The following is a 22,162-nucleotide window of genomic DNA, read 5'->3' on the forward strand; positions in this document are numbered from 1 at the left end:
TTCACTTCATTTCTAAATGATGTGATAAAAGGAAACAAATGATTGTGTGATATTCATTTGGCAAAATTCATTATTGATAGATATACATCAGGACATTTTGTTTTCACCTTGTAGGAGAGAGTCTGACAAAAATGCACATTGACATTCACTTGCTAGCACAAGCATGGGTTTAAAGAATGGAAAAAGGATAAAAGGTAATGACATCGTTTATTCACAATGTTTTAAAACTTCACAACCTGATATTTAAGAGTATTTCTATCTACATGCTCGTTGAAAATGAAAACAACCGATAATATAAAACTAGAAGACACCTATTAATAATATGTGAAACATTGCTAAAATTGATATTGAAACAATGGCACATGGAATTTATGATTTTAAATTGTAAAATAACATAAACCAGAATCAAAGTCTCACTTTGTTGTTCCTTTTCTCGTGCAATATTCGACTGTTTCCCAGCGTTGCCTTTGCTCATGTTCTCAAGTTCTCTCTGCCAACTACAAAAAAAAACCGTTTGCAAGGAATGGACACTCATTTGTATACATTGAAAATTTCAATTTTAATTATCAATCATTTACATAATGTACAATGAAATTGTATATAACTGATATAATGTTTCCAGATACATTGCTTACTCTGATGCAGGTATTTCATTCTCTCCGCATCATTCATCATTCTAACCGCGTTTAATTGCTGTCAGCTTTCATTGCCAACATGAAGTTTTAAAAGGATCCGGTGTTTTATTACTGTTTGTTTATTGCACACTTAAAGCAAAAAACGTCATTCAAATAAGCCAAATCAGTTTAGTAAAACCACGTGAACTGTAATAACGTATATGGCCGGTTAAACGTTCCAGGAGGAACAATCATAAGCTGTAACCTGAGTGAATATTTATATACTTCCAAGTTCTCTACGTTATCTGGTTGTTGTTTTTACTCCAAATACATCTAACTAAAAAGATGAATTACTTGTAAAAAATTTATCAATATGACGAGGATATGCCGAGTTATTAGCAGTCCGGCCATCATGATTTCCACTAAAATTACTAAAATTACTGTTTCCCAGCGTAGACGTTTCATGCTCACGTTCTCTCTGCCAACTATAAAAAGAACCGTTTACAAGGAATGAACACTCATTTGTCTACATTGAAAATTTCAATTTCAATTATCAATCATTTACATAATGTACAATGAAATTGTACATAATTGTTATGATGTTTCCAGAAACATTGCTTACAGGTATTTCATTCTCTCCGCATCATTCATCATTCTTGCCATCAACTTTCACTGGCAACATGAAATTTTAAAAGGATCCGGTGTTCTATTACTATTATTGCCAAATCAATTTAGTAAAACCACGTGAATTGTAATAACGTATATGGCCGGTTAAACGTTCCACGATGAACAATCATAAGCTGTAACGTGAGTGAATATTTATATATTTGCAAGTTCTCTACGTTTTCTGGTTGTGGTTTTTACCCTAAATACATCTAACAAAAAAAGGATAATTTTCTTGTAATATATTTATCAAGTATATCCGGTGATTGCCGAATTATTGGCAGTCCGGTCATCACGATTTCCACTATCATTGTTGAAAAGAGTGAGGCTAGCACTGATCGTGATATTAACCATTTCTTCCCTACTGGCGTCTGTCCATATACATATTCATTGATAATGAAAATTTAAGTCTTCTAAAACCACTTTACTATGAGATAATTGATTAACAAGCCATTGCCTTGCCTTGCGCAATGTAACCGCTAAGGAGCAGTGGTGGATTGACTAACTTGGCGTCTATTATTATGTTTATCCTGATACCCTGCTTTGTGCTTACAGTCAGAACATAATGTGCATACAGGCACAAATAAAGTATTCCACTAGATTTAAAAAGCACTTCCATTGTGAACACTTGGAGTGAAAAACATTCCTAAAAACACTGCTACCAGAAACAGCACTTAACATATATTTAACAAACAAGCCAACTACGATGGCCTTGCCTTGCCCAATGTCACCGCGCATGTAGTTATGGCTACCTCCGCTAGGGAGCAGTGGTGGATTGACTAACTTGGCGTCTGTCATTATGTTTATCCTGATACCCTGTTTGTGCATACATGCAAATAATAAATTATTCCACTAGACTTAAAAAACACTTCCATTGTGAACACTTAAAAACACTCCTACAAACACTGCTACCAGAAACAGAACTTAACATATTCGTAACAAACAAGCCAACTACCATTGCCTTGCTTTGCGAAATGTCTCTGCGCATGTAGTTATGGCTACCTCCGGTAGGGAGAAGTGGTGGCTTGACTAATCTGGCGTCTATCATTACGTTTGAGCTGATACCCTGATTTGTGCATACTGGCAAATAATAAAGTATTCCACTAGATTTAAAAAACACTTCCATTGTGAACACTTGAAGTGAAAAACATTTCTAGAAACACTGCTACCAGAAACAAACAAGCCAACTACCATTGCCTTGCTTTGCGGAATGTCACTGCGCATGTAGTTATGGCTACCTTCGCTAGGGAGCAGTGGTGGTTTGTCTAACTTGGCATCTATTATTATGAAATAATAATAAAGTTTTGGATTGAATCTAAAAAACACTTGGAGTGAAAGACGCCCCTACAGACACTACAAACAATAAACTTTCAAGGCTACCAGAAACAGCGCAATACACCATATACCAAAATAAATTTTATTTGTACAATCCAAAGAGAGTAAAATTAAATGAAACTATCATTTCATTCTAAAGGAAACCAAAATGGCATCCCAGCTAGAAGTGTAATCCTTCCTCCGCATGTATACGCGAAATAAAAGCTTAAGGAAGCCCACTGGCCTATCAAAAAGGCAGATGAACATTGCCATATCCCTGGATAATCTGACTTACCGAAAAGACGAGTAGACACTATAACATCAGAAGAAACAGACTTGAAATACAGAGCGTAAGAACACATCCTTCTTCGGAGACGACACATAAAAGACTAAATACAAATGGCGGTCCTGCTCAAGACAAACAGATACAAAGAAACGTGATTACAAGAATTGCTGATTCTTGAAGTAACGCCATCTGGAAGAGCGATTCAAAACTATTAGAAAACGGGAAATACCTTATCCAGCAAAGAAAACGGGAAACTTTTCCTATATTTCAAATCTGCCATTATATCTGCATAGAATAGAGCCCTTTGTTCTATTTTTTGTGGTGTGAATGTTATCTTTTGCTTTAGCAATGGAAAACAATATAAACGACATTTTGTTGAATGGCTAATGATTTAGAATTTCCTAATACTCTTACATTTCACTTCATTTCTAAATGATGTGATAAAAGGAAAGAAAAGATTGTGTGTATTTATTTGGCTCAATACATTATTGATAGATATACATCAGGACATTTTGTTTTCACCTTATAGGAGAGAGTCTGACAAAAATGCATATTGACATTCACTTGCAAGGACAAGCATGGGTTTAAAGAATGGAAAAAGGATAAAAAGTAATGACCACGTCTATTCACAATGTTTTAAAACTTAACAACCTGATATTTAAGAGTATTTCTATCTACATACTCGTTGAAAATGAAAACAACCAATCATATGAAACAATAGAAGACACCTATTATTGATATCTGAAACATTGCTAAAATTGATATTGAAACAATGTCACATGGCATTTATGATTTTGAATTGTAAAATAACACAAACCAGAATCAAAGTCTCACTTTGTTGTTCATTCCCAGCTGGTGTGTTCCTTTTCTCGTGCAAAATTCGACTGTTTCCCAGCGTAAAGACGTTTTATGCCCTTCACGTTGCCTTTACCACTCATGTTCTCTCTGCCAACTATAAAAAAAAACCGTTTACAAGGAATGAACACTCATTTGTCTACATTGAAAATTTCAATTTCAATTATCAATCATTTACATAATGTACAATGAAATTGTACATAATTGTTATGATGTTTCCAGATACATTGCTTACAGGTATTTCATTCTCTCCGCATCATTCATCATTCTTGCCATCAACTTTCACTGGCAACATGAAATTTTAAAAGGATCCGGTGTTCTATTACTATTATTGCACACAAAGCAAAAAACGTCATTCAAATATGCCAAATCAATTTAGAAAAACCACGTGAATTGTAATAACGTATATGGCCGGTTAAACGTTCCACGATGAACAATCATAAGCTGTAACGTGAGTGAATATTTATATATTTGCAAGTTCTCTACGTTTTCTGGTTGTGGTTTTTACCCTAAATACATCTAACAAAAAAAGGATAATTTTCTTGTAATAAATTTATCAAGTATATCCGGTGATTGCCGAATTATTGGCAGTCCGGTCATCACGATTTCCACTATCATTGTTGAAAAGAGTGAGGCTAGCACTGATCGTGATATTAACCATTTGTTCCCTACTGGCGTCTGTCCATATACATATTCATTGATAATGAAAATTTAAGTCTTCTAAAACCACTTTACTATGAGATAATTGATTAACAAGCCATTGCCTTGCCTTGCGCAATGTAACCGCTAAGGAGCAGTGGTGGATTGACTAACTTGGCGTCTATTATTATGTTTATCCTGATACCCTGCTTTGTGCTTACAGTCAGAACATAATGTGCATACAGGCACAAATAAAGTATTCCACTAGATTTAAAAAGCACTTCCATTGTGAACACTTGGAGTGAAAAACATTCCTAAAAACACTGCTACCAGAAACAGCACTTAACATATATTTAACAAACAAGCCAAATACCATTGCCTTGCTTTGCGCAATGTCACTGCGCATGTAGTTATGGCTACCTCCGCTAGGGAGCAGTGGTGGATTGACTAACTTGGCGTCTATTATTATGTATATTCTGATACCCTGCTTTGTGCATATAGGCACAAATAAAGTATTCCACTAGATTTAAAAACACTTCGATTGTGAACATTTGGAGTGAAAAACATTCCTAAAAACACTGCTACCAGAAACAGCACAACATATATTTAACAAACAAGCCAAATACCATTGTCTTGCTTTGCGCAATGTCACTGCGCATATAGTTATGGCTACCTCCGATAGGGAGCAGTGGTGGCTTGACTACTTTGGCGTCTATCATTATGTTTATCCTGATACCCTGCTTTGTGCATAGAGACAAATAATAAATCATTCCACTAGATTTAAAAAACACTTCCATTGTAATCACTCCAAACACTGCTACCAGACACAGCACTTAACATATATTTAACAAACAAGCCAACTACCATTGCCTTGCTTTGCGCAATGTGTCTGCGCATGTAGTTATGGCTACCTTCGCTAGGGAGCAGTGGTGGTTTGTCTAACTTGGCATCTATTATTATGAAATAATAATAAAGTTTTGGATTGAATCTAAAAAACACTTGGAGTGAAAGACGCCCCTACAGACACTACAAATAATAAACTTTCAAGGCTACCAGAAACAGCGCAATACACCATATACCAAAATAAATTTTATTTGTACAATCCAAAGAGAGTAAAATTAAATGAAACTATCATTTCATTCTAAAGGAAACCAAAATGGCATCCCAGCTAGAAGTGTAATCCTTCCTCCGCATGTATACGCGAAATAAAAGCTTAAGGAAGCCCACTGGCCTATCAAAAAGGCAGATGAACATTGCCATATCCCTGGATAATCTGACTTACCGAAAAGACGAGTAGACACTATAACATCAGAAGAAACAGACTTGAAATACAGAGCGTAAGAACACATCCTTCTTCGGCGACGACATATACAAGACTATATAAAAATGGCGTCCCTCCTCTAGACAAACAGATACAAAGAAACATAGTTAAAAGGATTTCTGATGCTTGAAGTAACTCCATCTGGAAGAGCGATTCAAAACTATTAGAAACTTGACATTTTGTAGAATTTCCTAATACTCTTACATTTCATTTCATTTCTAAATGATGTGATAAAAGGAAACAGATGATCGTGTGGCACAATACATTATTGTGGCACAATAAATTATTGATAAATATATATCAGGACATTTTGTTTTCGCCTTGTAGCAGACAGTCTGACAAAAATGCATATTGACATTCACATGCAAGCACAAGCATGGGTTTAAAGAATGGAAAAAGGATATAAAATAATGATCACATCTATTCACAATTTTTTAAAACTTAACAACCTAATATTTAAGAGTATTTCTGTCTACATGGAAATATATTCAGTCATACTCGTTGGAAATAAAAACAAGCAATAATATAAAACAATCGAAGACACCTATTAATAATATCTGAAATAATGCTAAAATTGATATTGAAACAATGCCCTATGCTATTAATGATATTGAATTGTAAAATAACACAAACCAGAATCAGACTCACTTCGGTGTTCATTCCCAGTTGGTGTGTTCCTTTTCTCGTGCAAAATTCGACTGTTTGCTAGCGTAGAAACGTTGCCTCTGCCGCTCACCCTCTCTCTGCCAACTATAAAAAAAAACCCATTTTATAAGGAATGAACACTCATTTGTCTACATTGAAAATTTCAATTTCAAATTATCAATCATTTACATAATGTACAATGAAATTGTACATAAGTGATATTAGGTTTCCTGATAAATTACTTACTCTGATGCAGGTATTTCATTCTCTCTGTATCATTCATCATTCTTGCCATCTTTAACTGCTGTCTAATTTCACTGGCATCATGAAGTTTTAAAAGGATCCGGTGTTCTATTACTGTTTGTATATTGCACACATAAAGCAAAAAAGTCATTCAAATAAGCCAAGCCAAGCTGCAACCTGAGGGAATATTTATATACTTCCAAGTTCTCTGCGTTTTCTGGTTGTGTTTTTTACCCTAAATACATCTAACTAAAAAGATGATTATCTTGTAATAATTATATCAATTATATCCAGCGATGACGAGGATACAGTCCGATCATCACGATTTTCACAACCATTGTTCCCTAATGGCGTCTGCCCATATACATATTCATTGATAATGAAAATTTGTCTTCTAAACTACTGTACCATGAGATAATTGATTAACAAACCACCAACTACCATTGCCTTACCTTGCGCAATGTCACCACGCATGTAGTTATGGCTATCTCCGCTAGGGAGCAGCGGTGGATTGATACAGGCAAATAATAAAGTATTCCACTAAATTTAAAAAACACCCGTTGTAATCACTTGGAGTGAAAAACACTCCTACAAACACTGCTACCAGAAATAGCAAAAATATTTAACAAACAAGCCAACTACCATTGCCTTGCTTTGCGCAATGTCACTGCGCATGTAGTTATGGCTATCTCCGCTGGGGAGCACTGGTGGTTTGACTAACTTGGCATCTATTATTGTGAAATAATAAAGTATTACATTGAATTTAAAAAACACTTGAAGTGAAAAACATCCCCACAAACACTGCTTTATAAGTTAGTAGAGAATAAACTTTCAAGGCTACCAGAAATAGTGCATTACACTATACACCAAAATTAATTATATATGTATAATCCAAAGAGAGTGAAGTTAAATGAAACTATACTTTCATTCTAAAGGAAACCAGAATGGCATCCAAGCTTGAAGTGTAATCCTTTCTCCGCATCAATACGTGAAATAAAAGCTCAAGTAAGCCCACTTGCCTAGCAAAAAGTCAGATAAACATTACCGTATCGCTGAATAGTCTGACTTACCGAAAAGACGAGTAGACACTACAATATCAGAAGAAACAGACTTGAAATACGGAGCGTAAGAACACATCCTTCTTCGAAGACGACACGTTCAAGACTAAATACAAATGGCGGACCTGCTCAAGATAAACAGATACAAAGAAAGGTAATTAAAAAAATTTGTGATGCTTCAAGTAACGCCATCTGGAAGAGTGATTCAAAACTATTAGAAAACGGGAAATATCATATCCATCAAAGAAAACGGGAAACTTTTCCTATATATTCAAATGTGCCATAATATCTGCATAGAATAGAGCCCTTTGTTCTATTTTTTGAGGTGTGAATGTTATCTTTTGCTTCAGCAATGGAAAACAACCTAAACTTGACATTTTGTTGAATGACTATTGATTTAGAATTTCCTAATACTCTTACATTTTACTTCATTTCTAAATGATGTGATAAAAGGAAACAAATGATCGTGTGATATTTATTTGGCGCAATACATTATTGATAAATATATATCAGGACATTTTGTTTTCTTCTTATAGGAGACAGTCTGACAAAAATGCATATTGACATTTACATGCAAGCTTAAGCAGTCATATATCTACCATGTCTTTAATGAATGGAAAAAGGATGTAAAATAATGACCTAATCCATTCACAATCTTTTAAAATCTAACAACCTGATATTTAAGAATATTTCTATCTACATGGAAATATATTCAGTCATACTCGTTGAAAATGAAAACAAGTAATAATAAAAAAACAATAGAAGACACCTATTAATAATATCTGAAACATTGCTAAAATTGATATTGAAAAAATGCCACATGCCATTTATGATTTTAAATTGGAAAATAACAAACCAGAATTAAAGACTCACTTCGGTGTTCATTCCCAGCTGGTGTGTTCCTTTTCTCGGGCAAAATTCGACTGTTTCCCATCGTAGAGACGTTTTATGCCCTTCACGTTGCCTCTGCCGCTCACGTTCTCTCTGCCAACTATAAAAAAAAACCGTTTACATACTGTAAAATGAAATTGTACATAATTGATATGATGTTTCTAGATAAACATTGCCATATAGCTGAATAGTCTGACTTACCGAAAAGACTAGTACACACTACAACGTCAGAAGAAACAGACTTGAAATACAGAGCGTAAGAACACATCCTTCTTCGGAGACGACACGTACAAGACTAAATACAAATGGCAGTCCTGCTCAAGATAAACTGATACAAAGAAACGTAATTAAAAGAATTTGTGATGCTTGAAGTATCGAATTCTGGAAGAGCGATTCAAAACTATTAGAAAACGGAAGATATCTTATCCATCAAAGAAAACGGGAACTTTTCCTATATATTCAAATGTACCATAATATCTGCATAGAATAGAGCCCTTTGTTCTATTTTTTTTGAGGTGTTAATGTTATCTTTTGATTTAGCAATGGAAAACAATATAAACCTGACATTTTGTTGAATGACTAGTGATTTAGAATTTCCTAATACTTTTACATTTCACTTTATTTCTAAATGGTGTGATAAAAGGAAACAAATGATCGTGTGATATTTATAAATATTTATCGTGTGATATTGATAAATATTTATCAGGACATTTTGTTTTCTTATAGGAGACAGTCTGACAAAAATGCATATTGACATTCACATGCAAGCACAAGCAGTCATATATCTACCATGTCTTTAAAGAAAGACATGGTAAAATGAAAACAAGCAATGATATGAGACTATAGAAGACAACTATCAATAATATCTGAAACATTGTTAAAATTGATATTGAGACAATGCCATATGCCATTTATGATTTTAAGCTGGTGTGTTCCTTTTCTCGTGCAAAATTCGACTGTTTGCCAGCGTAGAGACGTTTTATGCCCTTCACGTTGCCTCTGCCGCTCACGTTCTCTCTGCCAACTATAAAAGAAAGCCGTTTACAAGGAATGAACACTCATTTGTCTACATTGAAAATTTCAATTTCAATTATCAATCATTTACGTAATATACAATGAAATTGTACATAATTGATATAATGTTTCCAGATACATTAGTTCTCTCCGCATCCATCATTCTTGGCAACATGAAGGTTTAAAAGGATCCGGAGTTCTATTACTGGTTGTATATTGCACACTTAAAGCAAAAAGCGTCATTCAAATAAGCCAAATTAATTTAGTAAAACCACGTGAACTGTAATAATGTATATGGCCGGTTAAACGTTCCAGGAGGAACAATTATAAGCTGTAACCTGAGTGAATATTTATATACTTCTAAGTTCTCTAGTTTTCTGGTTGTGGGCTTTACCCTAAAAAGATAATTTCTTGTAATAGATTTATTAAGTATATGAGGATACATCAATTGCCGAGTTATTGGCAGTCGGGTCATCACGATTTCCACAACCATTGTTCAGAAGAGTGAGGTCTGCCCATATTCATTGATAATGAAAATTTAAGTCTTTACCATGAGATAATTGATTAACAAGCCAACTACCATTGCCTTGCCTTGCGCAGCGTCACCGCGGATGTAGTTATGGCTACCTCCGCTAAGGAGCAGTGGTGGATTGACTAACTTGGCGTCTATCATTATGTTTATCCTGATACCCTGCTTTGTGCATACAGGCAAATAATAAAGTTTTCCACAAGACTTAAAAAACACTTCCATTGTGAACACTTGGAGTGAAAACACTCCTACAGACACTGCTACCAGAAACAGCACTTAACATATATTTAAACAAGCCAACTACCATTGCCTTGCTTTGCGCAATGTCTACAATGGCCACATCCGCTAGAAAGCAGCGGTGGCTTGACTAATATGGCGTCTATCATTATGTGCATACAGACAAATAATAAAGTCTTCCACTAAATTAAAAAAAAAACACTTCCATTTTAATCACTACAAACACTGCTACCAGAAACAGCAAAGCATATATTTAACAAAGTAGCCAACTACCATTGCCTTGCTTTGCGCAATGTGACTGCGAATATAGTTATGGCTACCTTTCTAGGGAGCAGTGGTGGTTTGACTAACTTGGCGTCTATTATTATGAAACAATGATGAATTTAAAAAACACTTGGAGTGATAAACACCCCTAAAAAGCACTTTCAAGGTTACCAGAAACAGCGCAATACACCATAAACCAAAATCAATTATATATGTATAATCCAAAGAAAGTAAAGATAAATGAAACTATCATTTCATTCTAAAGGAAACCAAAATGGCATCCAAGCTAGAAGTGTAATCCTTTCTCCGCATCTATACGCGAAATAAAAGCTCAAGGAAGCCCACTTGCCTAGCAAAAAGGCAGATAAACATTGCCATATTGCTGAATAGTCTGACTTACCGAAAAGGCGAGTAGACACTACAACATCAGAAGAAACAGACTTGAAATACAGAGCGTAATAGCACATCTTTCTTCAGAGACGACACATACAAGACTAAATACAAATGGCGATCCTGCTCAAGACAAACAGATACAAAGAAACGTAATTAAAAGAATTTCTGATGCTTGAAGTAACGCCATCTGGAAGAGCGATTCAAAACTTTTAGAAAGCGGGAAATATCTTATCCACCAAAGAAAACGGGAAATTTTTCCTATATATTCAAATGTGCCATAATATCTGCATAGAATAGAGCCATTCGTTCTATTTTTAGTGGTGTGAATGTTATCTTTTGCTTCAGCAATGGAAAACAATATAAACTTGACATTTTGTTGAATGACTATTGATTTAGAATTTCCTAATACTCTTACATTTCACATCATTTCTAAATGATGTGATAAAAGGAAACAAATGATCGTGTGATATTCATTTAGCGCAATACGTTATTGATAAATATATATCAGGACATTTTTTCATCTTAGGAGACAGTCTAACAAAAATGCACAACGACATTCACATGCAAGCACAAGTAGTCATATATCTACTATGTCTTTAAAGAATGGAAAAAGGATAATAGCCAAGTTTATTCACAATATTTTAAAATTCAACCTGATATTTAAGAGTATTTCTCTCCTCCACACGGAAATATATTCAGTCATACTCTGAAAATAAAAACAAGCAATAATATGAAACAATAGAGGACACCTATTAATGATATCTGAAACATTGCTAAAATTGACATTGAAACAATGCAATATGCCATTTATAATTTTAGATTGTAAAATAACACAAACCAGAATCAAAGTCTCACTTCGGTTTTCATTCTCAGAAAGTGTGGTCCTTTTCTCATGCAAAATTCGACTGTTTGCCAGCGTAGAGACGTTTTATGCCATTTACCTACCCTATGCCGCTCACGTTTTCTCTGCCAACTATAAAAAAAAAACATTCACAAGGAATGAACACTCATTTGTCTACATTGAAAATTTGAATTTGAATCATCAATCATTTACTTAATGTACAATGAAATTGCACATAATTGATATTAGGTTTCCAGATAAATTGCTTAATCTGATGCAGGTATTTCATTCTCTCCGCATCATTCATCATTCTTGCCATGTTTAACTGCTGTCAGGTTTCACTGGCAACGTGAAGTTTTAAAAGGATCCGGTGTTCTATTACTGCTTGTATATTGCACACTTAAAGCAAAGACATCATTCAAATAAGCCAAATTCATCAATTTAGTAAAACCACATAAACTGTAATAACGTATATGGCCGGTTAAACGTTCCAGGATGAACAATCATAAGCTGTAACCTAGCTGTAACCTAGTTCTCTAAGTTTTCCTAAATACATCTAACTAAAAAGATAATTTTCTTGTAATAAATCTATCAAGTATATCCAAAACCATTGTTCAGAAGAGTGAGGTTAGCATTGCTCGTGATATTAACCATTTGTTCCCTACTGGCGTCTGCCCATATACATATTCATTGATAATGAAAATCTAGGTCTTCTAAAAGTACTTTACCAAGAGATAATTAATTAACAAGTCAACTACCATTGCCTAGCCTTGCGCAATGTCACCTCTCGTGTAGTTATGGCTACCTCGGCTAGGGAGCAGTGGTGGATTGACTAACTTGGCGCCTATCATTATGCTTTGTTCATACAGGCAAATAATAAAGTATTCCACTAGGTTTAAAAAACATTTCCAGTGTGAACACTTGGAGTGAAAAAAATTCCTAAAAACACTGCTACCAGAAGCAGCACTTAACATATATTGAACAAACAAGCTAAATACCATTGCCTTGCTTTGCGGAATGTCAGTGCGTCGGTAGGGAACAGTGGTAGCTTGACTAATTTGGCGTCTATGATTGTGTTTATCCTGATACCCTGCCTTGTGCATAGAGACATAAATCATTCCACTAAATTTATAAAACACTTCCATCGCAATCACTTCAAACAATGCTATAAGAAACACCACACAACATATATTTAACAAATAAGCCAACTACCATTGCCCTGCTTTGCGCAATGTCACTGCGCATGTAGTTATGGCTACCTCCGCCAGGGAGCAGTGGTGGTTTGACTAACTTGGCCTCTATTATTATGAAATAATAAAGAATTACATTGAATTTAAAAAACACTTGGAGTGAAAAACACCCCTACAGACACTACAAACAAATAACTTTCAAGCTACCAGAAACAGCACAATACACCATACACCAAAATTAATTATATATGTATAATCCAAAGAGAGTAAAGTTAAATCAAACTATCATTTCATTCTAAAGGAAAACAAAATGGCATCCAAGCTAGAAGTGTAATTCTTCCTCTGCATCTATACGCGAAATAAAAGCTCAAGGAAGCCCACTTGCCTAGCAAAAAGGCAGATAAACATTGCCATATCGCTGAATAGTCTGACCTACAGAAAAGACGAGTAGATACTATAACATCAGAAGAAACAGACTTAAGATACAGAGCGTAAGAACACATCCTTCTTCGGAGACGATACATACAAGACTAAATACAAATGGCGGCCCTGCTCAAGACAAACAGATACAAAGAAAGGTAATTAAAAGAAGTTGTGATGCTTGAAGTGACGGCATCAAGAAGAGCGATTCAAAACTATTAGAAAACGGGAAATATCTTATCCATCAAAGAAAACGGGAAACTTTTCCTATATATTCAAATGTGCCATAATATCTTCATGGAATTGAGCCATTTGTTCTATTTTTTGTGGTGTGAATGTTATCTTTTGCTTCAGCAATGGAAAACAATATAAACTTGTCATTTTGTTGAATGACTAGTGATTTAGAATTTCCTAATACTCTTTATCACATTTGTAAATGATGTAATAAAAGGAAACAAATGATCGTGCGATATTAATTTGGCACAATGCATCATTGATAAATATATATCAGGACATTTTGTTTTCACCTTATAGGAGAAAGTCTGACAAAAATGCAAGCAAAAGCATGGGTTTAAAGAATGGAAAAAGGATATATAATAATGACCACGTCTATTCACAATCTCTTAAAACTTAACAACCTGATATTTTAGAGTATTTCTACTACATGGAAATATATTGTCATACTCGTTGAAAATGAAACCAGCCAGTAATATGAAACAATATCTGAAACATTGCTAAAATTGGTATTGAAACAATGCCACATGCCATTTATGATTTCAAATTGTAAAACAAAACAAACCAGAATCAAAGTCTCACTTCAGTGTTCATTCCCAGCTGGTGTGTTCCTTTTCTCGTACAAAATTCGACTGTTTGCCAGCGTAGAGACGTTTTATGCCCTTCACGTTGCCTCTTCCACTTATGTTCTCTCTGCCAACTATAAAAAAAAACCGTTTACAAGGAATGGACACTCATTTGTCTACATTGAAAATTTCAATTTCAATTATCAATCATTTACATAATGTACAATGAAATTGATATAATGTTTCCAGATACATTGCTTACTCTGATGCAGGTATTTCATTCTCTCCGCATCATTCATCATTCTTGCCGCGTTTAACTGCTGTCAGCTTTAACTGGCAACATGAAGTTTTAAAAGGATCCGGTGTTCTATTACTGTTTGTATATGGTACACTTAAAGCAAAAAACGTCATTCAAATAAACCATATCAATGTAGTAAAACCAGGAGGTTAAACGTTCCAGGAGGAACAAACTTAAGCTGTAACTTTTTCTGGTTGTGGTTTTTACCCTAAATACATCTAATTAAAAAGATAATTTTCTTGTAAACCTATCAAGTATATCAGGCGATGACGAGGATACATCAATTGCCGAGGCAATCCGGTCATCACGATTTCCACTACCATTGTTCAGAAGAGTGAGGTTAGCATTTATCATGATATCAACCACTGGCGTCTGCCCATATACATATTCATTGATAATGAAAATTTAAGTCTTCTAAAACTACTTTACCATGAGATAATTGATCAACAAGCCAACTACCATGGCCTTTTGCCTTGCGCAATGTCACCGCGCATGTAGTTATGGCTACCTCCGCTAGGGAGCAGTGGTGGATTGACTAACTTGGCGTCTATCATTATGTTTATCCTGATACCCTGATTTGTGCATACTGGCAAATGATAAAGTATTCCACTAGATTTAAAAAACACTTCCATTGTAAACACTTAAAGTGTAAAACATTCCTAAAGACACTGCTACCAGAAACAAACAAGCCAATTACCATTGCCTTGCTTTGCGGAATGTCACTGCGCATTTAGTTATGGCTACCTCAGCTAAGAAGCAGTGGTGGTTTGACTAACTTGGCCTCTATTATTATGAAATAATAATAAAGTATTACATTGAATTTAAAAAACACTTGGAGTGAAAAACACCCCCACAAACACTACAAACAAACTTTCAAGGCTACCAGAAACAGCGCAATACACCATAAACCAAAATTATATGAAAGTAAAGTTAAATGAAACTATACTTTCATTCTAAAGGAAACCAAAATGGCATCCAAGGCAGAAGTGTAATCCTTCCTCCGCATCTATACGCGAAATAAAGGCTTAAGGAAGCCCACTTGCCTAGCAAAAAGGCAGATAAACATTGTCATATCGCTGAATAGTCTGACTTACCGAAAAGACGAGTAGACACTACAACATCAGAAGAAACAGACTTGAAATACAGAGCGTAAGAACACATCCTTCTTCGGAGACGACACATACAAGACTAAATACAAATGGCGGTCCTGCTCAAGACAAACAGATACAAAGAAACGTTATTACAAGAATTTCTGATGCTTGAAGTAACGCCATCTGGAAGAGCGATTCAAAACTATTAGAAAACGGGAAATATCTTATCTATCAAAGAAAACGGGAAATTTTTCCTATATATTCAAATGTGCCATAATATCCGCATAGAATAGAGCCATTTGTTTTATTTTTTGTGGTGTGAATGTTATCTTTTGCTTCAGCAATGGAGAACAATATAAATTTGACATTTTGTTATATGACTATTGATTTAGAATTTCCTAATACTCTTACATTTCACACCATTTCTAAATGATGTGATAAAAGGAAATAGATGATCGTGTGATATTTATTTAGCGCAATACATTATTGATAAATATATATCAGGACATTTTCTCATCTTAGGAGACGGTCTAACAAAAATGCACATTGACATTCACATGCAAGCACAAGCAGTCATATATCTACCAAGTCTTTAAAGAATGGGAAAAGGATAATAGCCAAGTTTATTCACAATCTTTTAAAATTTAACCTGATATTCAAGAGTATTTCTATCCACATGGAAATATATTCAGTCATACTCTTTGAAAATAAAAACAGGAAATAATATGAAACAATAGAAGACACCTATTAATAATATCTGAAACATTGCTAAAATTGATATTGAAACAATGTCATAAGCCATTTATAATTTTGATTTGTAAAGTAACACAAACCAGAATCAAAGTCTCACTTCGGTTTTCATTCCCAGCTGGTGTGTTCCTTTTCTCATGCAAAATTCGACTGTTTGCCAGCGTAGAGACGTTTTATGCCATTCACGTACCCTATGCCGCTCACGTTTTCTCTGCCAACTATAAAAAAAAAACGTTTGCAAGGACTGGACACTCATTTGTCTACATTGAAAATTTGAATTTCAATTATCAATCATTTACTTAATGTACAATGAAATTGCACATAATTGATATTAGGTTTCCAGATAAATTGCTTAATCTGATGCAGGTATTTCATTCTCTCCGCATCACTCATCATTCTTGCCATGTTTAACTGCTGTCAGCTTTCACTGGCAACATGAAGTTTTAAAAGGATCCGGTGTTCTATTACTGTTTGTATATTGCACACTTAAAGCAAAAAACATCATTCAAATAAGCCAAATTCATCAATTTATTAAAACCACGTGAACTGTAATAACGTATATGGCCGGTTAAACATTCCAGGATGAACAATCATAAGCTGTAACCTGAGTGAATATCTATATACCTCCAAGTTCTCTACGTTTTCTGGTTGTGGTTTTTACCCTAAATACATCTAACTAAAAAGATAATTTTCTTGTAATAAATTTGTCAAGTATATCCGGCGATGACGAGGATACGTCAATTCCACTACCATTGTTCAGAAGAGTGAGGTTAGCATTGGTCGTGATATTAACCATTTGTTCCCTACTGGCCTCTGCCCATATACATATTCATTGATAATGAAAATCTAAGTCTTCTAAAACTACTTTGCCAAGAGATAATTGATTAACAAGCCAACTACCATTGCCTAGCCTTGCGCAATGTCACCGCTGGTGTAGTTATGGCTACCTCTGCTACAGTGGTGGATTGACTAACTTGGCGTCTATCATTATGCTTTGTGCATACAGGCAAATAATAAAGTATTCCACTAGATTTAAAAAAACATTTCCATTGTGAACACTTGGAGTGAAAAAAATTCCTAAAAACACTGCTACCAGAAACAGCACTTAACATATATTTAACAAACAAGCCAAATACCATTACCGAAAAGACGAGTAGACACTATAACATCAGAAGAAACAGACTTAAGATACAGAGCGTAAGAACACATCCTTCTTCGGAGACGATACATACAAGACTAAATATAAATGGCGGCCCTGCTCAAGACAAACAGATACAAAGAAAGGTAATTAAAAGAATTTGTGATGCTTGAAGTGACGTTATCAAGAAGAGCGATTCAAAACTATTAGAAAACGGGAAATATCTTATCCATCGAAGAAAAAGGGAAACTTTTCCTATATATTCAAATGTGCCATAATATCTTCATAGAATTGAGCCATTTGTTCTACTTATTGTGGTGTGAATGTTATCTTTTGCTTCAGCAATGGAAAACAATATAAACTTGACATTTTGTTGAATGACTAGTGATTTAGAATTTCCTAATACTCTTTATCACATTTCTAAATGATGTAATAAAAGGAAACAAATGATCGTGCGATATTAATTTGGCACAATACATTATTCATAAATATATATCAGGACATTTTGTTTTCACCTTATACGAGAAAGTCACACAAAAATGCATATTGACATTCACATGCAAGCACAAGCATGGGTTTAAAGAATGGAAAAAAGATATATAATAATGACCACGTCTATTCACAATCTCTTAAAACTTAACAACCTGATATTTTAGAGTATTTCTATCTACATGGAAATATATTCAGTCATACTCGTTGAAAATGAAAACAACCAGTAATATGAAACAATATCTGAAACATTGCTAAAATTGGTATTGAAACAATTCCACATGCCATTTATGATTTCAAATTGTAAAATAACACAAACCAGAATCAAAGTCTCACTTCAGTGTTCATTCCCAGCTGGTGTGTTCCTTTTCTCGTGCAAAATTTGACTGTTTGCCAGCGTAGAGACGTTTTATGTCCTTCACGTTGCCTCTGCCACTCATGTTCTCTCTGCCAACTATAAGAAAAAAAAAAACCGTTTACAAGGAATGGACACTCATTTGTCTACATTGAAAATTTCAATTTCAATTATCAATCATTTACATAATGTACAATGAAACTGATATAATGTTTCCAGATACATTGCTTACTCTGATGCAGGTATTTCATTCTCTCCGCATCATTCATCATTCTTGCCGCGTTTAACTGCTGTCAGCTTTAACTGGCAACATGAAGTTTTAAAAGGATCCGGTGTTCTATTACTGTTTGTATATTGTACACTTAAAGCAAAAAACGTCATTCAAATAAACCATATCAATTTAGTAAAACCAGGAGGTTAAACGTTCCAGGAGGAACAAACTTAAGCTGTAACTTGAGTGAACATTTCTATACTTCCAAGCTCTCTACGTTTTCTGTTGTGGTTTTTACCATAAATACATCTAATTAAAAAGATAATTTTCTTGTAATAAAACTTATCAAGTATATCCGGCGATGACGAGGATACATCAATTGCCGAGTTATTGGCAGTCCGATCATCACGATTTCCACAACCATTGTTCAGAAGAGTGAGGTTAGCATTTATCATGATATCAACCAATGAAACTAATGAAAATTTAAGTTTTCTAAAACTACTTTACCATAAGATAGTTGATCAACAAGCCAACTACCATGGCCTTGCCTTGCGCAATGTCACCGCGTATGTAGTTATGGCTACCTCCGCTAGGGAGCAGTGGTGGATTGACTAACTTGGCGTCTATCATTATGTTTATCCCGATACCCTGATTTGTGCATACTGGCATACAATAAAGTATTCCACTAGATTTAGAAAACACTTCCATTGTGAACACTTGAAGTGAAAAACATTCCTAAAAACACTGCTACCAGAAACAAACAAGCCAACTACCATTGCCTTGCTTTGCGGAATGTCACTGCGCATGTAGTTATGGCTATCTCAGCTAAGAAGCAGTGGTGGTTTGACTAACTTGGCCTCTATTATTATGAAATAATAATAAAGTATTACATTGAATTTAAAAAACACAGAGTGAAAACACCCCCACAAACACTACAAACAATCAACTTTCAAGGCTACCAGAAACAGCGCAATACACCATAAACCAAAATTACTTATATATGTATAATCCAAAGAAAGTAGAGTTAAATGAAACTATACTTTCATTCTAAAGGAAACCAAAATGGCATCCAAGGTAGAAGTGTAATCCTCCCTCCACATGTATACGCGAAATGAAGGCTTAAGGAAGCCCACTTGCCTAGCAAAAAGGCAGATAAACATTGCCATATCGCTGAATAGTCTGACTTACCGAAAAGACGAGTAGACACTACAACATCAGAAGAAACAGACTTGAAATACAGAACGTAAGAACACATCCTTCTTCGGAGACGACACATACAAGACTAAATACAAATTGCGGTCCTGCTGAAGACAAACAGATACAAAGAAACGTGATTACAAGAATTTCTGATGCTTGAAGTAACGTCATCTGGAAGAGCGAATCAAAACTATCAGAAAACAGGAAATATCTTATCCAGCAAAGAAAACGGGAAACTTTTCCTATATATTCAAATCTGCCATAATATCTGCATAGAATAGAGCCCTTTGTTCTATTTTTTGTGGTGTGAAGGTTATCTTTTGCTTTAGCAATGGAAAACAATATAAACGACATTTTGTTGAATGACTAATGATTTAGAATTTCCTAATACTCTTACATTTCACTTTATTTCTACATGATGTGATAAAAGGAAACAAATGATTGTGTGATATTTATTTGGCACAATTCATTATTGATAAATATACATCAGGACATTTTGTTTTCACCTTATAGGAGAGAGTCTGACAAAAATGCATATTGACATTCACTTGCAAGCACAAGCATGGGTTTAAAGAATGGAAAAAGGATAAAAAGTAATGACCACGTCTATTCACAATCTTTTAAAACTTAACCTGATATTTAAGAGTATTTCTATCTACATACTCGTTGAAAATGAAAACAACCAATAATATGAAACAATAGAAGACACCTATTAATGATATATGAAACATTGCTAAAATTGATATTGAAACAATGTCACGTGGCATTTATGATTTTAAATAGTAAAATAACACAAACCAGAATCAAAGTCTCACTTTGTTGATCATTCCCAGCTGGTGTGTTCCTTTTCTCGTGCAAAATTCGACTGTTTCCCAGCGTAAAGACGTTTTATGCCCTTCACGTTGCCTTTGCTGATGTTCTCATGTTCTCTCTGCCAACTATAAAAAAACCGTTTACAAGGAATGGACACTCATTTGTCTACATTGAAAATTTCAATTTCAATTATCAATCATTTACATAATGTACAATGAAATTGTACATAACTGATATAATGTTTCCAAAAACATTGCTTACTCTGATGCAGGTATTTCATTCTCTCCGCATCATTCATCATTCTAGCCGCGTTTAACTGCTGTCAGCTTTCATTGGCAGCATGAAGTTTTAAAAGGATCCGGTGTTCTATTACTTATTGTTTATTGTACACTTAAAGCAAAAAACGTCATTCAAATAAGCCAAATCAATTTAGTAAAACCACATTAACTGTAATAACGTATATCGCCGGTTAAATTTTCCAGGAGGAACAATCATAAGCTGTAACCTGAGTGAATATTTATATACTTCCAAGTTCTCTACGATAAATTTCTTGTAATAGATTTATCAAGTATATCCGGCGATGACGAGGATACATCAATTGCCGAGTTATTAGCAGTCCGGTCATCACGAATTCCACTACCATTGTTCAGAAGAGTGAGGTTAGCATTTATCATGATATTAACCATTTGTTCCCTACTGGCGTCTGCCCATATACATATTCATTGATAATGAAAATTTAAGTCTTCTAAAATTACTTTACCATGAAATAATTGATAAACAAGCCAAGTACCATTGCCTTGCCTTGCGCAATGTCACCGCTCATGTAGTTATGGCTACCTCCGCTAGGGAGCAGTGGTGGATTGACTAACTTGGCGTCTATCATTATGTTTATCCTGATACCCTGCTTTGTACATACAGGCAAATAATAAAGTATTCCACTAGACTTAAAAAACCCATTGTGAACACGGAGTGAAAAACACTCCTACAAACACTGCTACCAGAAATAGCACTTAACATATATTTAACAAAGAAGCCAACTACCATTGCCTAGCTTTGTGCAATGTCACTGCGCATGTAGTTATGGCTACCTCCGATAGTGAGCGCTGGTGGTTTGACTAACTTGGCGTCTATCATTATGAAATAATAATAAAGTTTTGCATTGAATTTAAAAAACACTTGGAGTGAAAACACCCCACAAACACTACAAACAATAAACTTTCAAAACTACCAGAAACAGCGCCATACACCATACAACAAAATTAATTATATATGTATAATCCAAAGAAAGTAAAGTTAAATGAAACTATACTTTCATTCTAAAGGAAACCAAAATGGCATCCTATCTAGAAGTGTAATCCTTCTACGCGAAATAAAAGCTCAAGGAAGCCCACTTGCCTAGCAAAAAGGCAGATAAACATTGCCATATCGCTGAATAGTCTGACTTACCGAAAAGATGAGTAGACACTACAACATCAGAAGAAACAGACTTAAAATACAGAGCGTAAGAACACATCCTTCTTCGGAGACGACACATACAAGACTAAATACAAATGGCGATCCTGCTTAAGACAAACAGATACAAAGAAACGTAATTAAAAGAATT

At 34.7% G+C, this 22,162-nt stretch overlaps 3 long non-coding RNA genes across 5 annotated transcripts; all 3 read right to left on the bottom strand.

The window, feature by feature from the left end:
* Nucleotides 1-3,349: 3,349 nt before the first annotated feature.
* LOC139760016 (uncharacterized) lies at nt 3,350-7,763 on the bottom strand. Of its 2 annotated transcripts, XR_011715206.1 has the most exons (5): nt 7,651-7,743; nt 6,584-6,757; nt 6,341-6,442; nt 5,654-5,833; nt 3,350-3,829 (listed from the first exon to the last, which is right to left on the bottom strand). It is a non-coding gene; the product is annotated as an uncharacterized lncRNA (long non-coding RNA). The 2 variants fall into 2 exon arrangements; XR_011715205.1 differs by lacking the exon at nt 6,584-6,757 and having other exon boundaries at nt 7,651-7,763.
* A 1,425-nt stretch (nt 7,764-9,188) lies between these two features.
* LOC139760018 (uncharacterized) lies at nt 9,189-15,730 on the bottom strand. Its single transcript, XR_011715207.1, has 3 exons — nt 15,610-15,730; nt 14,234-14,351; nt 9,189-9,553 (listed from the first exon to the last, which is right to left on the bottom strand). It is a non-coding gene; the product is annotated as an uncharacterized lncRNA (long non-coding RNA).
* Nucleotides 15,731-16,076: 346 nt separating this feature from the next.
* On the bottom strand, nt 16,077-22,080 carry LOC139760019 (uncharacterized). 2 transcript variants are annotated; one of them, XR_011715208.1, is made up of 4 exons: nt 22,006-22,080; nt 20,562-20,684; nt 18,320-18,437; nt 16,077-16,574 (listed from the first exon to the last, which is right to left on the bottom strand). It is a non-coding gene; the product is annotated as an uncharacterized lncRNA (long non-coding RNA). The 2 variants fall into 2 exon arrangements; XR_011715209.1 differs by lacking the exons at nt 20,562-20,684; nt 22,006-22,080 and adding an exon at nt 19,738-19,911.
* Nucleotides 22,081-22,162: the final 82 nt, after the last annotated feature.

Source organism: Panulirus ornatus, chromosome 34 (genome assembly GCF_036320965.1).
Source record: "Panulirus ornatus isolate Po-2019 chromosome 34, ASM3632096v1, whole genome shotgun sequence".
Classification (NCBI taxonomy): Eukaryota; Metazoa; Arthropoda; class Malacostraca; order Decapoda; family Palinuridae; genus Panulirus; species Panulirus ornatus.